General features: G+C 49.1%; 1 protein-coding gene across 5 annotated transcripts in view; it reads left to right on the top strand.

Moving 5' to 3' along the window:
• Positions 1-923: 923 nt before the first annotated feature.
• CASZ1 (castor zinc finger 1) overlaps positions 924-15,342 on the top strand; it is a 191,841-nt gene continuing 177,422 nt past the window's right edge. For 2 of the 5 annotated variants that reach the window (XM_085558394.1, XM_085558388.1), the window contains exon 1: positions 924-1,064. The gene's annotated coding sequence lies outside the window, so the exon portion shown is untranslated. Of the gene's footprint in view, positions 1,065-1,354; positions 1,432-15,342 lie in introns of those variants that run through there. The other 3 variants (XM_085558391.1, XM_085558396.1, XM_085558390.1) reach the window with 3 other exon arrangements.

The following is a 15,342-nucleotide window of genomic DNA, read 5'->3' as shown; positions in this document are numbered from 1 at the left end:
TGGATGCTTCTGTGGAATCACCACCACAAAATGTGCACATGCCACTGTAATGTATACTCACTTTCTCAGTGAAATGAAAGGTGGCGCTGGGGAAAGTAGTTTAACACAGGGATGTGATGCCTGCCTGTTAGAAATTCAGGTGCATGAGAACTCTTGTTTCTGATCATGCAAAGACATCTCCCAAAACCAGCCTAGTCTACAAGGCTGCTCATAGCTTGCACATTCGTTCCTTGGCATTTTTGCTAGGATCCAGAGCCACAAAAGTTAGTCCCGTGTGCAACTGCTAGCAAAGCCAGCACAGCCAAACTGAGAAATACTACAGCTGTAGATCTGAGACAACAATTAGTTCTAAACTTGAGTGAAATCCAGACAAAAAATATTAAAAAAAAAAAAAACAAACAAACCAAAAACCAAACCAAAAACCTGAAGTTTAGAAGTTTGTAAAATAGCAACTGAACATCATGCCTAGGAAAACCAGCAGGAGAATAAAGCGGTACACACAACCTAGTTATTCGCCATCTCCATGGAGTTTAGTCTCGGGAAACTAAGGTGAACGGGGTCAGCAGACTGCAAAATAGACAATTTTATAAAATTTACAGTGGCTCTCTGGGAAGGAGGACGGATGCGTAAGGGGAACGGCTGGTGCAGGAGCAGGGTGGGGGACAGGAGCTGCGCGCGCGGGCAGGGAAACAGGGACACTCTCGCCTTTTCCCTTGCTAGGGGAGGGTGATCCAGTCCGTGTTTTGCAGGTGCCTCTCCCTTCACTGCCTGCCCTGCCTGCCTGGAGAGCGAGTCCGCTCCGTGCCCGCTCCCTCCCGCCGCTCCCCCTTCCCCACCCCGGGCGGGCCGGGGCAGGCGGCGGCGGGCTCCAGGCCGGGTTTTGCGCGACGCCCGCCCTCCTGTTAGAAATAGGAAAATTCAATAATCAAAGCAAAGGGGAGCGCGAGGAGGAAAAATCCGGGATCAGGGCAAGTTTGATGGCGCATGCGCGCTGCTGCCTCCATCCCAAACACACACACATTTCCCTTGACTTGGAAAGTCAGCCAAAGCAGCCCCAAGTGCAGGTAAGCCCGTCCGCTCGCGCCCGGCCCCGCCGCCGGCAGCCCCGGGGCCGGGGCGCTGCGCGGGCGGGCGGCGCTGCCCGGCAGGTGGGCAGCGCTCCGCGCTCCGAGCCGGTTCCCGTGGGGCAGCGCCCACCTCCGCGGGCAGCGGGCAGCCTCTGCGGGCACCGGCCGACAGCGGGGGCAGCGGCGGCCGCCCGGCCCCGCCGGAGGAGGGAGGTGCCGCGGGGGGCCGGTGGCGGCGGGGTAGCGCCGTGCCCGCTCGGCGGCGGAGCCGCGGCCGCGGCGGCGCCAGTCAATTTGCAAGACTTTGGCAGGAGCCCGGGCAGGGGACGGGGGAACACGTGCTCCCGCTCCGCGCCGAGGGCAGGTAACCGCAGCCCCGCCGCGCCGCACCACCCGAGGGTCCCGGCGAGGCACCGAGAGGTGGGAGGGGAAAGGCGGCAGCAAAGTTGGGCGAGCGGCAGCTGGAGCGCTCCGCGGACAGGGCCGGGCGCGGCGGGGCGAGCCGTGCCGGGGAACTTTCTGCAAAGTGGCCGGGCCGGGGCCGGCAGCGCTTCTCCCGGTGCCCGCAGCCGCACGGCCGCAGCCCCCCAGCAGGGTCGCGGCGGGCAGGGGCCGCGGCGGCCGGGAGCGCGGGTCGGGGCAGCCGGTGCCCGGCCCCCCGGGCGAAGCAGCAGGTTATTTTTACCCGGTGGTATTTGCAGAATGTGCAGCTGATTTGCCATCCGGAGCCAGGAAGTTTCCCCCTTCCGCCTCCTTCCCCTTTCCCCCTTTCTTTCCCCCGTGCGCGGCGGGGTAGTGGCGGGCGGGGGGACGGCCGAGCGGGGTGGCGGCGGGTGGGGGGCACGGGCCGGGACTCCCGGGGGAGCGGCCGCCCGCGCCGGAGGCTCTGGGGACGGGGAACAGGTGTCCGAGCCGTCACTCACAAGCCGGGCGGGTGGGGGGGCGCGGGGCGCGGACGGGGAAGGCGAGGAGCGGCGGCGTGCCGCGGCCCCGAGCGCCGCCGGCCGCGGAGCGCCGGTGCCGGGCAGCGGAGCAGCAGCGAGGGGCAGCGGAGCGGGGGCCGGCCGCCCGGAGCGGGGAGCGGGCTGTAAAGCGGCTCGGGCGGGCGCGGGAGCGGCGCTGCCGCTCGCCGCGGGGCCGGCGCCGGGAGCGCCTGCCTGGCTGTGCGGCGGGCAACTTGTGCGGCAAACTTTGAGGGGTGGGCTGCGGCTCCGAACCGCGGCAGGTTGGATCGATGGGCTCGAGCCCTCCTGCTCTTTGGGGTCGGAAAGGTGAAACTTCTCAGGAGCTGCACGTCCACCTTCTGTGTGCCCCCTCCTGTCCGCGCTGCACTGCACAGCGGGTCCTGGCAGCTCGCTCCCTGCAAGAGTGGCTGTCTCTCCCAAAACTTCATTGATGAATTTATTTCCTCTATTGATTTGCTGACTGTCAGCCTGGCAGAATTTCTTGCGAAGGTTTCGGACTTCTCGTTTCAGAAGTCCTGCCTGCTTCCCATCTACCTTTTATCTGCGTGTCGCTGCCACCTCGTTAGCTACCCTGAAGGTGGCTTGGAAGAGTTTATGGGAGAATATTGTTGAACTTCAGTAATCAAGTTTCCAGATCTTATGCCTCCTGTTTAATTTATTAGACTAGTTATTTATTCTGTTGATGATAATCTGTTGCTGGTTTCTATGGAGATGTTAAACTGATCTCTTTCAGAAATCAAACTCCATATGCACTAAAACGTTTAAAGGAGCAGCGTCCCCTTTTGTTTTCAGACTTTGTACCTTTTCAGCGCTTTTACTGGGCTCCTGTATATTTTATATATTAAAGCCTGAAGTTGAAGCTTTGAGCAAGACACAACTTATTATGGCTAACAGAAAGTCAGGGCTTTGATCCTTTTTTTTGCATCATCATTTAAAACAGATCATTTTTCCCCCCTCATCACACAAGATAGCAGAACCCTTTCAAGATCAAAGCGTCCAGCTAAAAACTATTGTTTAAAAAAAAAAAAAAACAAAAACAGAAAAACAGAAAAAGAGACAGTTAAATTAGGGGGATGTTTCCTTAATCTGCTTATTTTGTTCTAAAGATTTTTTTTTTTAGCTTTGTCAACACAACAACAACAGAAACTTGTGGCAACTATATTGTTATTTTTATACCTTCCAAGTCTTTTTAAAGTTAAAATAAGTTCAAAGTCAAATATCTCCAAAGATAAAGTGCTTGTTAGTGTGTTTTTAATTACTTGGTTTCTAAATGTGGAAGGTCAGAATCCAGAAAGCTACTGCATTAGAGAAGGTTTTAATAGTCTTTGTCTCATCTTAATGATAGAGCAATCTAAAAAACATTTTCCCCGCAACGTTTATAAATTATTTCAAAGAAGTCTCTCTGCATATAACTCAGTTTTCATTATTTCTTAACTTATCCATTGCATTATTACATGTGATTCAGAGGAATATCACTTTAGAACTAAAGTATTTGAGGTGAGAAATTTTTATGCTTAAAATTTGAGAAATCCCAGTAAGCTAGTGTGTTGATTAGGTTGATGCACAGTGCACACCAGTTGTGGGTTTTTGCTCATCTTTTAGAGAAAAGTTCAAAGATTTGCAAAAAATATTCTACCAACACAATGCATGTTTAACACAGTAAAAGAACCCCTTGTTGTACTTTCTTTTAGTGTATGTTCAAAATGTGTCCACTGCCTAAATCTGAGATGTTTTTTCTCTTGGTGTGCTTCTATACTGATGCTAAAAATAAAAAAAATAATCCTAGAAAAAATAGTATATGTAACCCTTATAACTCATATGTGTTTGTGTGTGTATATACATTTATATTTCATATATATGTATATATATATATATGCATAGATACATATGTACGGAAAACATCAAGTGGGTTGTGATCTATCCATACTAGACTTAAATATTTTTTCCTTATAAATTTTTTCCTTTTTTTTTTTCCCTCTGTGTATGTTTGTGTGTGTGATTTGATGTGCGGGAGATCATTTAAAATTTTTTGTAAGTATTCTGTTTATTTGTTTGATTTGAATTGCAAACAGAATTGACTCTGACAAGTAAAAAGAGGAGGGGGAAAAAAAGGAAACACTATGGCTTTAAACTCAGGAGTTTGCATATTCTCCTTGTATCTTTCCCCTTTGCTAATTATTGTGTTGTTTTCAGAGCAAATATGTCATATCCATGGCGACCAGGCAGGTTTATTGTCTTTCAGAAGCAATAGCTCACATAAGTAATTAATGACTTCTTTTTTTTTCCTCTGGCTTAGGTTAAACAGATCATTCAAGGAAAGTCATATCTCTCTCTCCTTCTCTCTCTTTTTTTTTTTTTTAGCCCAGTGACATAAGAACATGAGTTAGAACAAGAAAATACTTTAACCAAGAAGTCAACAGCTTATTTTTCCTCATTTCTTTTTAAAAGATCTAAGTGTCAGCTTTCCACACACATGACATTGTCATTCTTGCAGTTTCAGAGCCTTTGTACAGGGAAAAGCCACTGAAAGCTGGAGTTAAGTTGGTGCTGTACAGCTGAGCAAAGTGTCTCTGGGTACATGTGGCGGGATGTTATTCTTGTTTAAGGGTTTTGCTGGGTATTGGGATAAAAATGTTTCCCTCGCTTTTCTCCCCTCCCTCCAATTCTATCTGTATTAAAATCAGTGTTAAAATAAAGGTGTGTTTTTGTATCTTGCAGGTTGTAATTCAAACAGTTTCCAGGAAAGAATTAGTAATTCATTTTTATATACAGCATATATACACACATGCTTGAGCTCCACCCAAAACAATCAAGCTAGCTGGAAAAAAAACCTTATTTCCTTTTTCTTTTCAAGCCCAAGCAAACTTGCACAGTAACTTTCAAAAGCTTATTAAAAATAGCCCCCCATTTTTGCAAGGAGTTTGCTGCAGGTATGAATCTTTTTCTTTCCCTTTCCAACTCTGTTTCTTCCTATTAAAGCTGAATTTGCTATCTATCCAAGCCAGAGGCTGGTTAGCCACTATGATTTACTGAGGTGATGGTTGCCCCCTCCCACACTCCCCCCAGCACCTTCACCCCCGTTTTGGTTTTGCTAATTTCATTTTCAGAAGGATTTATACACAGTCCAGCTATATAAATTCCTTTGGAGATAAAAGCGCCACACACTTCCATAAACAAAGGCTTTTACTTGCATCCTGTCTTCCTTTTTTTCTTAAAGTAAAAAGGAAAAAAAAAACCCTAAAAACAAAACCCCAAGCCATCTGATTGAAGCAGGTATCATAAACGCATGCTGGTAATGATTCTGTATTCCACAATGCTGCTACTTTAACTTTTAAAATATGTTTCCTTTCTGGTTTGTAACATTAATCAAAGAGCCGCTTCCTTCCAAATTTCCACAGACTGGGGCTAATTAGAACCACTCGAATCATATTTTGTAAATTCCATGTGGATGTTACTTTAGGTTTCAAGATTGCGAGTGCTTCAGGTTCAGTCTGGCTAGGTACTGTTAAGGTTATTTTTATTAATGTTTCTGTCTCCCAAACCAATTCAGGGTTTCTCTCCATTTATCCCAGATAGATTTGTGGGTTCACACACAGGGGTATGTCGGAAATAGATGTTACAAGTAGGAAAAAGAAAAGCCGAGAAGGAAGGAGATTTTGCAGTGTAGTTCCAAAGAGCAACAGAGAACCTCCTAAGTAATGTGAAGCTGAGGATTCAACAGACTTGATAATTGAGCCCTTAACCTTCTGATGTCTGTATCAGAAAAACAGAGTCTAGAAGAGGGAGACAAAGAATAAAAGCAAATACTGGGTAGGAGGAAGCTGAGGAGATGAGTGAAATACTGAGGTATAGTTCAGGAGATGTATTGATCAGTATTTTGATGTTTCCTTGGGCTCAGTTTTTCCCTCTGGCGAAATGTAGCTGCTTTAAAGGTGGCTTCGGGAGAACCTGATGTTTCCAGTGCAGCCGGGAGTCTGGTGTTTCTGGGATGTGTGCAGATGCAACTTGGAGAGACTTCTCTTGGAATTTGTGTTTATGTTTCCCTCTTTCCTTTTGTTTTTGAAGGACCTCACTAGTGATTATTATTTTTTTTAATCTTTATGGGAAGTTAAACAGCTAGAAGTTGGAAGTTTTCAGGTTGTGATTACCAGGCTGTGCTAAAGGGATTTGAATTGAACCACTTCGAGCATCCGACAGGGTGACTGTTTCCATGCCCTGGTGTAGCATTTCTCTCCTGTACATTTGTTGTACCTAAATAGGGTATCTAAGAATTAGGGTGCAGTTGGCTTGCGCAGACATCTCCAAGTTAACTTGCTTTTGGTATATAAGACTGCGGCTTCAAAGAAAAGCAAGGGTGCATCATAAATTTTGCTAAAATTAATCAACCGTTTAAGAGCTCCACATTAATGAGCTTTTCCAGGCAAGCAGCTTTCTTTTCTTCTTTTTCATTCAAAGTCTGAGAGGTTTGAGGTAGAGGAGGGGGGAACATGAGTAAGAAGAGGAAAGGAATGGAATTTGAGGAGAAATAATAAAAACAAAAAAGGCTGGATTTGTATAATATAAATCCTCATGTGTCCTTGATCCATATTGTCAGGGTTTTTTTTTTTTTTGGGGTTTTTTTTTTTTTTTTTTTGGTCGGATTTGTCCTGTGTGCCTTTGACGGAAAAGGCACGTAGAGAGAGAGAGAGAGAGAGAGCGCGACAGAGGGGGAGAGAGAGACGTGTCACTGCTTTGGAGCTCATTATCATTCTTAATAAGTCTTAAGGAATAAAGAGGAGCATTGAGTGTAAATGCTGGGTAATCCTAACACTCCTCAAGGTGAGAGGAGTCTCGAGGACACAGAGAAAGAGAGTGAGGAGGAGGGGGCTACTGTGGGAGCAGGAGAGGAGATGTGCATGGAGGTGGTTTTTAGGGCGGTGGGCGCAGGTTAGTGTAGGGGCTGCTGCCTTTGGGACACTTTGGGTTTGTTCCACAGGCCTACGCTGGGGCAAGTTGTCTCCAAGTTTGCGTCCCAGAGATCTTCCAGCTCGCAGCCGAGCAGCCCGGCGTGGGGCTGCAGTGTTGGCCTGCAATGGTGCCGTGCTCTGAGGGAGATGAGCTCGAGAAGAGCGGCTGCCCGCGCTGCTCGGCCCGTGCAGCCGCGGAGCAGGGCCCGGGGAGGCGCCGGCCTGGCTGTGCTGGCCGTGCCAGGCTGGCCTGGCTGTGCTGGCTGTGCCAGGCCGGTCTGGCTGTGCTGGCCTGGCTGTGCTGGCCTGGCTGTGCCAGGCTAGTCTGGCTGTGCTGGCCGTGCCAGGCTGGCTGTGCCGTGCTGGTCTGGCTGTGCCTGCTCTGCTGTGCCAGGCTGGCCTGGCTGTGCTGGTCTGGCTGTGCTGGCTGTGCCAGGCTGGCCTGGCTGTGCTGGTCTGGCTGTGCTGGCCGTGTCAGGCTGGTCTGGCTGTGCTGGCCTGGCTGTGCCTGCTCCGCTGTGCCAGGCTGGCTGTGCCGTGCTGGCTGTACCAGGCTGTCTTTGCCTGCTCCGCTTTGCTGTGCTGGCTGTGCCAGGCTGGCCGTGCCGTGCTGACTGTGCCGTGGTGGCTTTGCCAGGCTGGCTTTGCCATGCTGGCTGTGCCCAGCTGGCTGTGCCTGCTCCCCTTTGACGTGATGGCTTTGCCTTCTCCCCTTTGCCATGCTGCCTGTGCCTGCTCCACTCTGCCGTGCTGGCTGTGCCAGGCTCGCTTTGCCTGCTCCCCTTTGCCTGCTCCCCTTTGCCAGGCTGGCTTTGCTGTGCTGGCTGTGCTGTGCTGGCTTTGCCAGGCTGGCTGTGCCTGCTCCACTCTGCCGTGCTGGCCGTGCCATGCTGGCTGTGCCGTTCTGGCTTCGCCGTGCTGGCTGTGCCTGCCCCCCTTTGCCAGGCTGGCTTTGTCTGCTCCCCTTTCCCGTGCTGGCTGTGCCTGCTCCCCTTTGCCAGGCTGGCTTTGCCCGCTCCCCTTTCCCGTGCTGGCTGTGCCATGCTGGCTGTGCCAGGCTGGCTTCGCCGTGCTGCTTTGCCAGCTCCACTCTGCCGTGCTGGCCGTGCCGCCTGCTCCCTCGGCTCGGGCTCGGGGCACCCTGTCCTTCGCTCCTCTCCTGCCGGTCTGGGTGGATGTCCCAGTCCCTTCTCTTGGCTGAATTTCCCGGAGCATCTCCCTGCGCGGCTCGGACACTAGGTGGCTTAAAGCACAGCTCGGCTCTGCTGCGCTGCCAGCTGCCAGCGTTCATTCACTCTTTCTGGTGGGCTCCCTTATTCAAACTTCAGGCTGACAGCAAAACGTGGAGATGTCTTTGAATCCGTTGTGGGTTCGGATATCGCACGACCTTCTTGGCAGTGTGTTTGCAGTCGCGTTCGGGGATACGAGCCCTTGGAGAAGGAAGAAAGAGGACATTGATGAAATTAATTCAGAGGCTGGGCTTCTTGCTTTGATGATAAAGAGTCAGGAACCTGCTGCTGTTGCTGAGTCCTTACCTCTCCAGGCATATTTCACCATACCCATTCTAAAGGGTGTGTGTGTGTTCCTTTTGGAAAAAAACATTTCAGGGTTGACATCGCCCTTTTTACTGTGCTGATGTGTAATGGAAGATGCTGAGCTTTCAGTGATGCCCACTGGCCTTTCTTTCTGGTCTCTTATCTCAACTCCAGTTTCAGGCAGAAGGGATTGCTGTAATTGGGAATTTGCCTAATGCATCCAAAGCCTAAAGAAGGGGAATGGAATAGCACTTGAATATTTTTTATCCCTCCTGCAGTCTGTGTTGTCTCTCTGGTTCAACCCTTCGCTTCTGGCTGAAGTAGGAGCTTTACCTTTTAAAAAACTATTCCAAATACCTTGGAGCAGATGGGAAGGAGGTGTGGATGCTGAGTTCTGATCAGTTGGCAGAAGCCAAATGCAGTGAGGTGGAAGTCTTGCTAAGTGTTGATTTTTCTGGGTCCAGGTGCTTGGCATCAAGTTAAAGTATTACACTGGTAATATTATTAGGTATTTAGTTATTGTAATATTATTAGGTATTCAGTTATTAGTAATGGAACTGTGGAGCTTGCCTGTACTTGACAGAGAACGGCTAAGGAACTGTATTAGGCCTGAATTCATCCTGATTTCTCCGGCAGTGTCCTTCCAGCATGCCTCAGCCCTGATTTGGAAGGAGCAGGAGGAAACTTGAATGCAGTTTTTGTGCACCACCTGTCTTTTGAACTCTTTCCTGAGACAGCCAATGAATTGTAGCAAGGAGGCTCCATTTCTTGAACAGAGGGACAGCCTGCAGCCCCTCTCACTCTCTCTGTCCCGTGGCTGTTGATGAGGTGCCAGCTGATACATTTCATGCATGATTGAGCTGGTCTAGAACAGGACCCGGAGATACAAGAGTCTGTGCTCACAGAGTTAGCTCTAGAGCCATCCAGCTGCCAAGGCCTCGTGCATAATAACTGCTGTGGGAAAAGGCATAGCAGAACTGTCAGTTCTTAGGGGCCTTTGGCTCCTTGCCCACCATGGTATTTTGGGGTAGTTTTCTCTCCAGAAGGTATCCTATTTTTGTTCTGCCACCAGTGATGCTGTTTTGAAACAACACTGGAAACAACTCCCCGATTCTAAGCCATAGGGCTTGTCATTTCAGTGACAATACAACGAGTTGCCTCAGAGTCGGTCTCTGAGGCTGCTCCTGATCCTTTTGTGTGTGAAGTCAGCTGGCAAGGTTGGTCTCAGTGCTGGGAGGCCAATACAGTGTTAGACATACCATCATCCATCAGACTTGGGAAGGAACAAGGTAGATGAACTCTACAGGTTTTTCAGGGGATTTTTTTGTTTTGGATGCTGTCCTTTGAAAGAAGAGTGGGAACTGGAAAACTTTAAGAGAGTCCCTTGATAGTCTGTTTGGAACTGTGAAGAGGGGTCTTGTTTCAGCTATCTGTTAAAATGTGTTGTGTAGTGACACTTGGGAGGGGCCTGAGGAACGAGTGCTAAGAGTGTGACCCAGACGTAAGTTTGACTGCTGGGCTTGGAGAACAGTTGACTGGAAAATGCATCCTAAAAGTACAAGATAGCCTGCTTCTGATCCCTGCTTGTATTTGAAGGTGAGGGTGGCAGTTGACTTTCACTTATGAGCCAGTTCTTTTCTTTCCTGGTTTTGCTTCTGCTTCCAATAGCAAAGGTACTGGGACATTTTATTCCTAAGCACTATGGACTGCCAGCCCTACACCTTTCCTAGTGCGGATAGGCAGAGCTTTCTAAATAAGAAGATGTGAAATGTACGTGGCATAAATGCCAACAGCTATGTGGTCACAGCCTGTGGCCTTGAGGTATCTCCCTCGTGCCCCACTCAACCCATCCCCATGCCAGGGAGAGTGAGGGCTGCACACAATCACACCTGCCTGCATGATGAGGCTGGCAGAGCACTTGGGAGGCTGGCAAACAGCTCCCAGCCTGGCTGCCTCCCCACAGGAGCTGTGTCTGCAGAACATCCTCTCCAGAGGGCTGCTGGTCATGATCCCCTCCCTCTACCAGTGCCTCAGCCTGGTCCAGCTTTATTCGAGGGGAGCAGTGTCCTTTCACACTAGTGAGCCAGCAGAATCTCTCCCAGGGGTTATTGTAACCTCTCAGCAGCGATTTGCAAACAGGCATTCGGAGATAAAGTCTTGCTGCCGAGCTCAGGGCCAGTAGGGCAGATAAGAAATGCGGCAGGTTTATGAAAGAGAAGGTGTATGAAATGCAGCCTGCATCTCCCATTTCACTGCACTATGCCAAAACACACAGTTTCTTATTTCAGTCACTGTGATCTTTCAAGGAGGTTAATTTCCATGACGAACTCTGGGCCACGTGCTTGGAGGATTTATCTAATTAGACTGACACTTTTCTTTTTTAAAAAAGAAAATTAAGCTGCACCTTGGAGGACTTAAGTATTTTAAACTGTGGGAGCAGCAGTAGGTAGTGTGATCCCTGCTCACAGAGCAGAGAGAGGAAATTTCCCCTTTTCCAGTCTCCTGTTTAAGACTTCACCAAAGGTCCCCATTTACCTAAGTTTCTTACTTGGTGACTGGGTCCTAAAGAGTATTTTATCCTGCCTGAGTCCCTAAAGCCTCAGCTGGCTCTTTAGCTCATGTAAACTATTGGTGTTCTGGGCTGTTACGTATTCAGGATGGAGCAGAGGGTAAAGGAGAGACCTACTTATGCTCCTTAGCCATGTCCTAGAAAAACTGCATCCCCCCAGGACAGTGAATGGTGTGCCTGCAGACGTGTAACGACTGAGGTAGGTATACATCCCTCACCATGCCTGGGCACCTCATGCTCCTGAATGTGTGTGCTGTGGAAGCTGGTGTGGCTGTCCTTGTCTTGTCTGTGGTCACAAAGAATAGTGAGTCCCAGGAGAACCCCCTAGCCCTTCATCCAGCCTTGTTGCAGTTGGATCATGTTTGGACTTCCTGCTAAAAACACCTTTCAGACAAGAACTGGGACTGGGACCATGCTGTAATGAAAACACAGGATCATAGGTTAAGGCAGTTCATGTGCAAGCAAGTCCTTGCCTCCCTCGGACTGGGTATTTCACACTTGCAGGCACAGTGGATGATGCTGGTTTTGTTCCCATCAGAGGGCTCCTGGAGTCCCGCTCACACTCTCTGCCTGCTGCTTGCCCATTATTTGGCAGCTCCTTGTGTTCCTGTGTGTGGTTCCAGGTTCAGATCACTTCAGGTCTGGTACTGCTCCAGCTGTTTATCCTTGTAAAGGAGGTGGAAGGAACATCTTCTCAGGGCACCATATTTGCTGCACCAAACTCAGACAACTCAGACCACACTGTCTTGCAGCCCAGGTTGGAACAGAGGAGCATCTGTTGGGAGGGAAGTGTCCATGCAACAGGGGCAGCATAAGAGTAGCCTTGTGACCTCTGGTGATAATCCATTGAATCCTGTGGAGCTTCTTCATGGTGCAAGACTCTGCACAGAGTGAGAAAAATACAGCAGCTTCATCCAAGGAGATGGTCACTGGGCATGCCTCAGTCCCCAGCTGATACACTGAGGAATCTGTAGTGGATTGAATCTGAGATTTAATTTTAATTTGTGTTTGGTGAGTAAAGGAACAAAAATAGATATTTCCTTTCCTACCCCCACTACCTAAGCAAAAGAAAAAGAGAAAGAAAAATAATAAAACCTATCAGGCACTCAGAGGGCTAACCAATAGGATCTCTGTTGGCTGGGGAGCAATCGTTCTGGCTTGGTCAGCCATCCCTAACAAGTTACGGGTTGTATAAACTCCCAGCTTACAGCTGTAAATTTACTCAATTTTGAATACAGCCACAAGCTGGCTCAGCAGGATCTGAAATTGTCTGCTCCAGTAGTCCTGCTATGCTCAAAATTCACATTTGGGGGGCCCCAGCTTTAGACACATGGAACTGTGGAGGGCCAAGTAATGGGCTGCATGCCATGCAGCTCCAGATTCAAGTAACCTCTCCGATATAAACCATGGTATTATTTTATCCTTCCTTGGTATTTTGCTTCCTCGCCTTGGGTGAATGCTTCTTGATCTCCACAGCTGTGAGTCCAGTGCCCCTGTGCCTTTTCTGTCCCTCACCTTGAAATGGGGAGCTTGGTCCAAGATACATTCCCTTGCAGAGTGTTTGCAAAACACCACCCAGAACAGCAGTGGTGGGCAGGATTTGGTCCATACACAATCCTGGGCCATTTCTGCAGTGTCTGAGGTGGAGTCAGTGGGTATTTGTTTGAGTGACTGAGAGTAAAAGGAGAGCTCTGACTTCAGGGTCTTTAGCTGCAGAAGTGACTGATCTCTCTGAGCACCTGTAGTGTTGCAACACTGGATACTCCTAGATAGCTGAACTTTTGCCTTATATTTGAGGCACTCAATCCTGCCACAAACAGCAGCATGTTATTTATATTGAAAGAGAATTTATCCCAGTCACACAGTAAACTGTGGCTACCTCTCACATGTTCAGAAATGGGGCAGTTTATAGCAGTGTAGAGAAAGAGGGACATATGTACCTGAGCCCATGTGTCCTCTTACTGCTGACTACATTTCCTCATGTTTCTAATGGGGAAGCATTTTGTCTTGGAATGAGACATCAAGTATTGTCATGTTACTCTCACTGACACCTTGGTCTTCAGCAAAAGTGAGGTGATACTTTCTGTTAGCTGGAATGGGCTTGGAAGGTAGAGATGGCTTGAGGGGTGACCAGCCCCAGACCTCCTCAACATGCACTGGGCAGCCTCTGCCCTGGGGTGCTGCTTGGCTCTGAACCAGCTCACCTTCATCTTCACTGGAGCAGAGTGGTGATGGCAGAGGTTATGGGGATCGTGTGGTTCCAAACACAGCAAGTGTTCACTCCTGAATTCAGCTCCCTACAAATAAATGAAAAGGAGTGGTTGCAAATAAAAGATCCAGGAGAGGTTTCCTCTTCTGTCTTCCTCATCTCCCCTGTGGAGTTGTGCTGGCTCTGACTCTGGCTCCCAAAGGGTTAAGGTGACTCATGCCCCTCTCACCAGATATGCTGGCAGGAAGAATTCATCCCAGCCACTAACTGGTGGTGTTTGCTCTGCACTTTCTCGCTCTGGTTTTGATGAAAACATTTAACCAGGAGCTTCGTGTGCAGAGGCTCCCAGCTGACAGCACTGGGCTGGCTTTACCAAGTTGTACTTGCTGTGTGTAAACTCAGCAGCTGGGCTTAGAGGTGACAGGGGAGGACAAACAGCATCACAGCTCCTGGCCCCTTGGCTCCACTCTTCAGAATGCTCTTACCTATGGGAATCTTTGGGCTCCAGACCCATAGCTAGTCTGCAGCTGCCTTTTTATACCTAGACAGTTGTTGGTGTTGGAAGCCAGTTCAGAGGCTTGGGGCAAGGCTGCAGAGGTGGGAAGAGAGGTCCTGGTAGGTTCCTTGGGGCCTGGTCTTACCTGAGAGCAGGGGTACGACTCAGTAGAGCTTGGGAGATCTGTTCCCAAGACCATCTGGCTGCAATCCTGGGGGATTCTTCCCCAGAAAACAGGCTCTGACTGGCCCTGTGCCACAGAGTGGTGAAGCTACTGGTTCTTTTATGTGGAGATGACCTAACCATTCTTTTCTATGCCACTTGGAAGCATGCGCAGGACTTCCCCAAGACAGTCTTGCATTGGAGTTGTTTCAGGTAATAATAACCTGCTCATCTATAGTTTTTCTAAGGGGCTTCTGAAGAAGTCTGAGATGGTTTTCATTTTTGCCATGCATTTGATAGAGAAGTTGCCATATCCTTATGGAGTTAGTCTTGAGAGTGGGCATGTCCAAGCTCCTCAGTTCCTGCGTCACAGAACCTGTAGGCAGCAGCAGAAACTGAAACATTCCCCAGGGGAGATGCCAGTTTATCTGTGCTGCTGCTGGAAAATGCATTCAAATTTCTGCCCAAACAGGAGATTGTGACATGCAAGAAATTCATCTGACCCATCAGGGCTGCCACTGTGCTGATACTTCTTTACTTTTCTCTCCTTATCTCTGGTGATCTACCATACGAACAACAAAACAAATACAGATGGGAAAATTTATAAACCAGAAAATCTGGATTCCCTGTTCTTGGAAAAGCACGATGCCTTGTTCTCAGCCGCCTCCATGTGTCATGGGGTCTGCCATGAAGAGATGCCAGAACTGTTGCAAGAGGCCAGGCCTGTGTCTGCCTTAAGGAAACTGAGCAGCAGCATAATGCCCTGCATGAGTGTGGATTTCCAAAGGAGATGTGCTGCCCTGGGGAAGTAGGATTTGCCCTCCTAAGAGTTGTTCAACAAAGGCATTTGTTCTTTTTCTGTCCATTTCAAGACCTTGATCCACAGCACGCTGAACTGATTATGTCTATTGAGGGAAATTTTCTGCCTCTTCCCTCTCCCTGATTATTGATAGTCTGGAACTAAATACATATGTCTCATTAAACACAAAAAGAGCCACTCCAGGCCACCACTGCACAACGTGCTGCCTGTTATCAGCCTGCAGAAAGGGAGCAAACAGGTGTAGGATAATAGTGCAACTGAGAGAGACCAAAGTGCATCATAAAATAAACAAACAGCCAGTGCTCCAGCTCCCCCAAATGCACTGTGTAGTTCCAAGGGTCTGCAGTGTGCTTTAGAAGATGCTCTGAGCAAGTACCCACTTGGGGCATCGTTTAATTTGCAGCCAGAAATGGGTTGATAATTTTCTGCATCGTTGGGGTGTGTGGAAGCCCCGTGCCCCTTCTGGTGTGCTTGGGGCTGCAGGAGCGATGGGACCTCCCTGCCTCCAGAGCTCCCAGTGGTGGGGAAAGAGACCACTTACAGGATTGACCAGCTGTGGGTCTGACTTGGGTC

This window comes from Lonchura striata, chromosome 21, assembly GCF_050655825.1.
Source record: "Lonchura striata isolate lonStrDom1 chromosome 21, ASM5065582v1, whole genome shotgun sequence".
NCBI lineage: Eukaryota > Metazoa > Chordata > Aves > Passeriformes > Estrildidae > Lonchura > Lonchura striata.
Note: the sequence above shows the minus strand (reverse complement) of the source record. Positions and strands in the feature narration are given on the sequence as shown.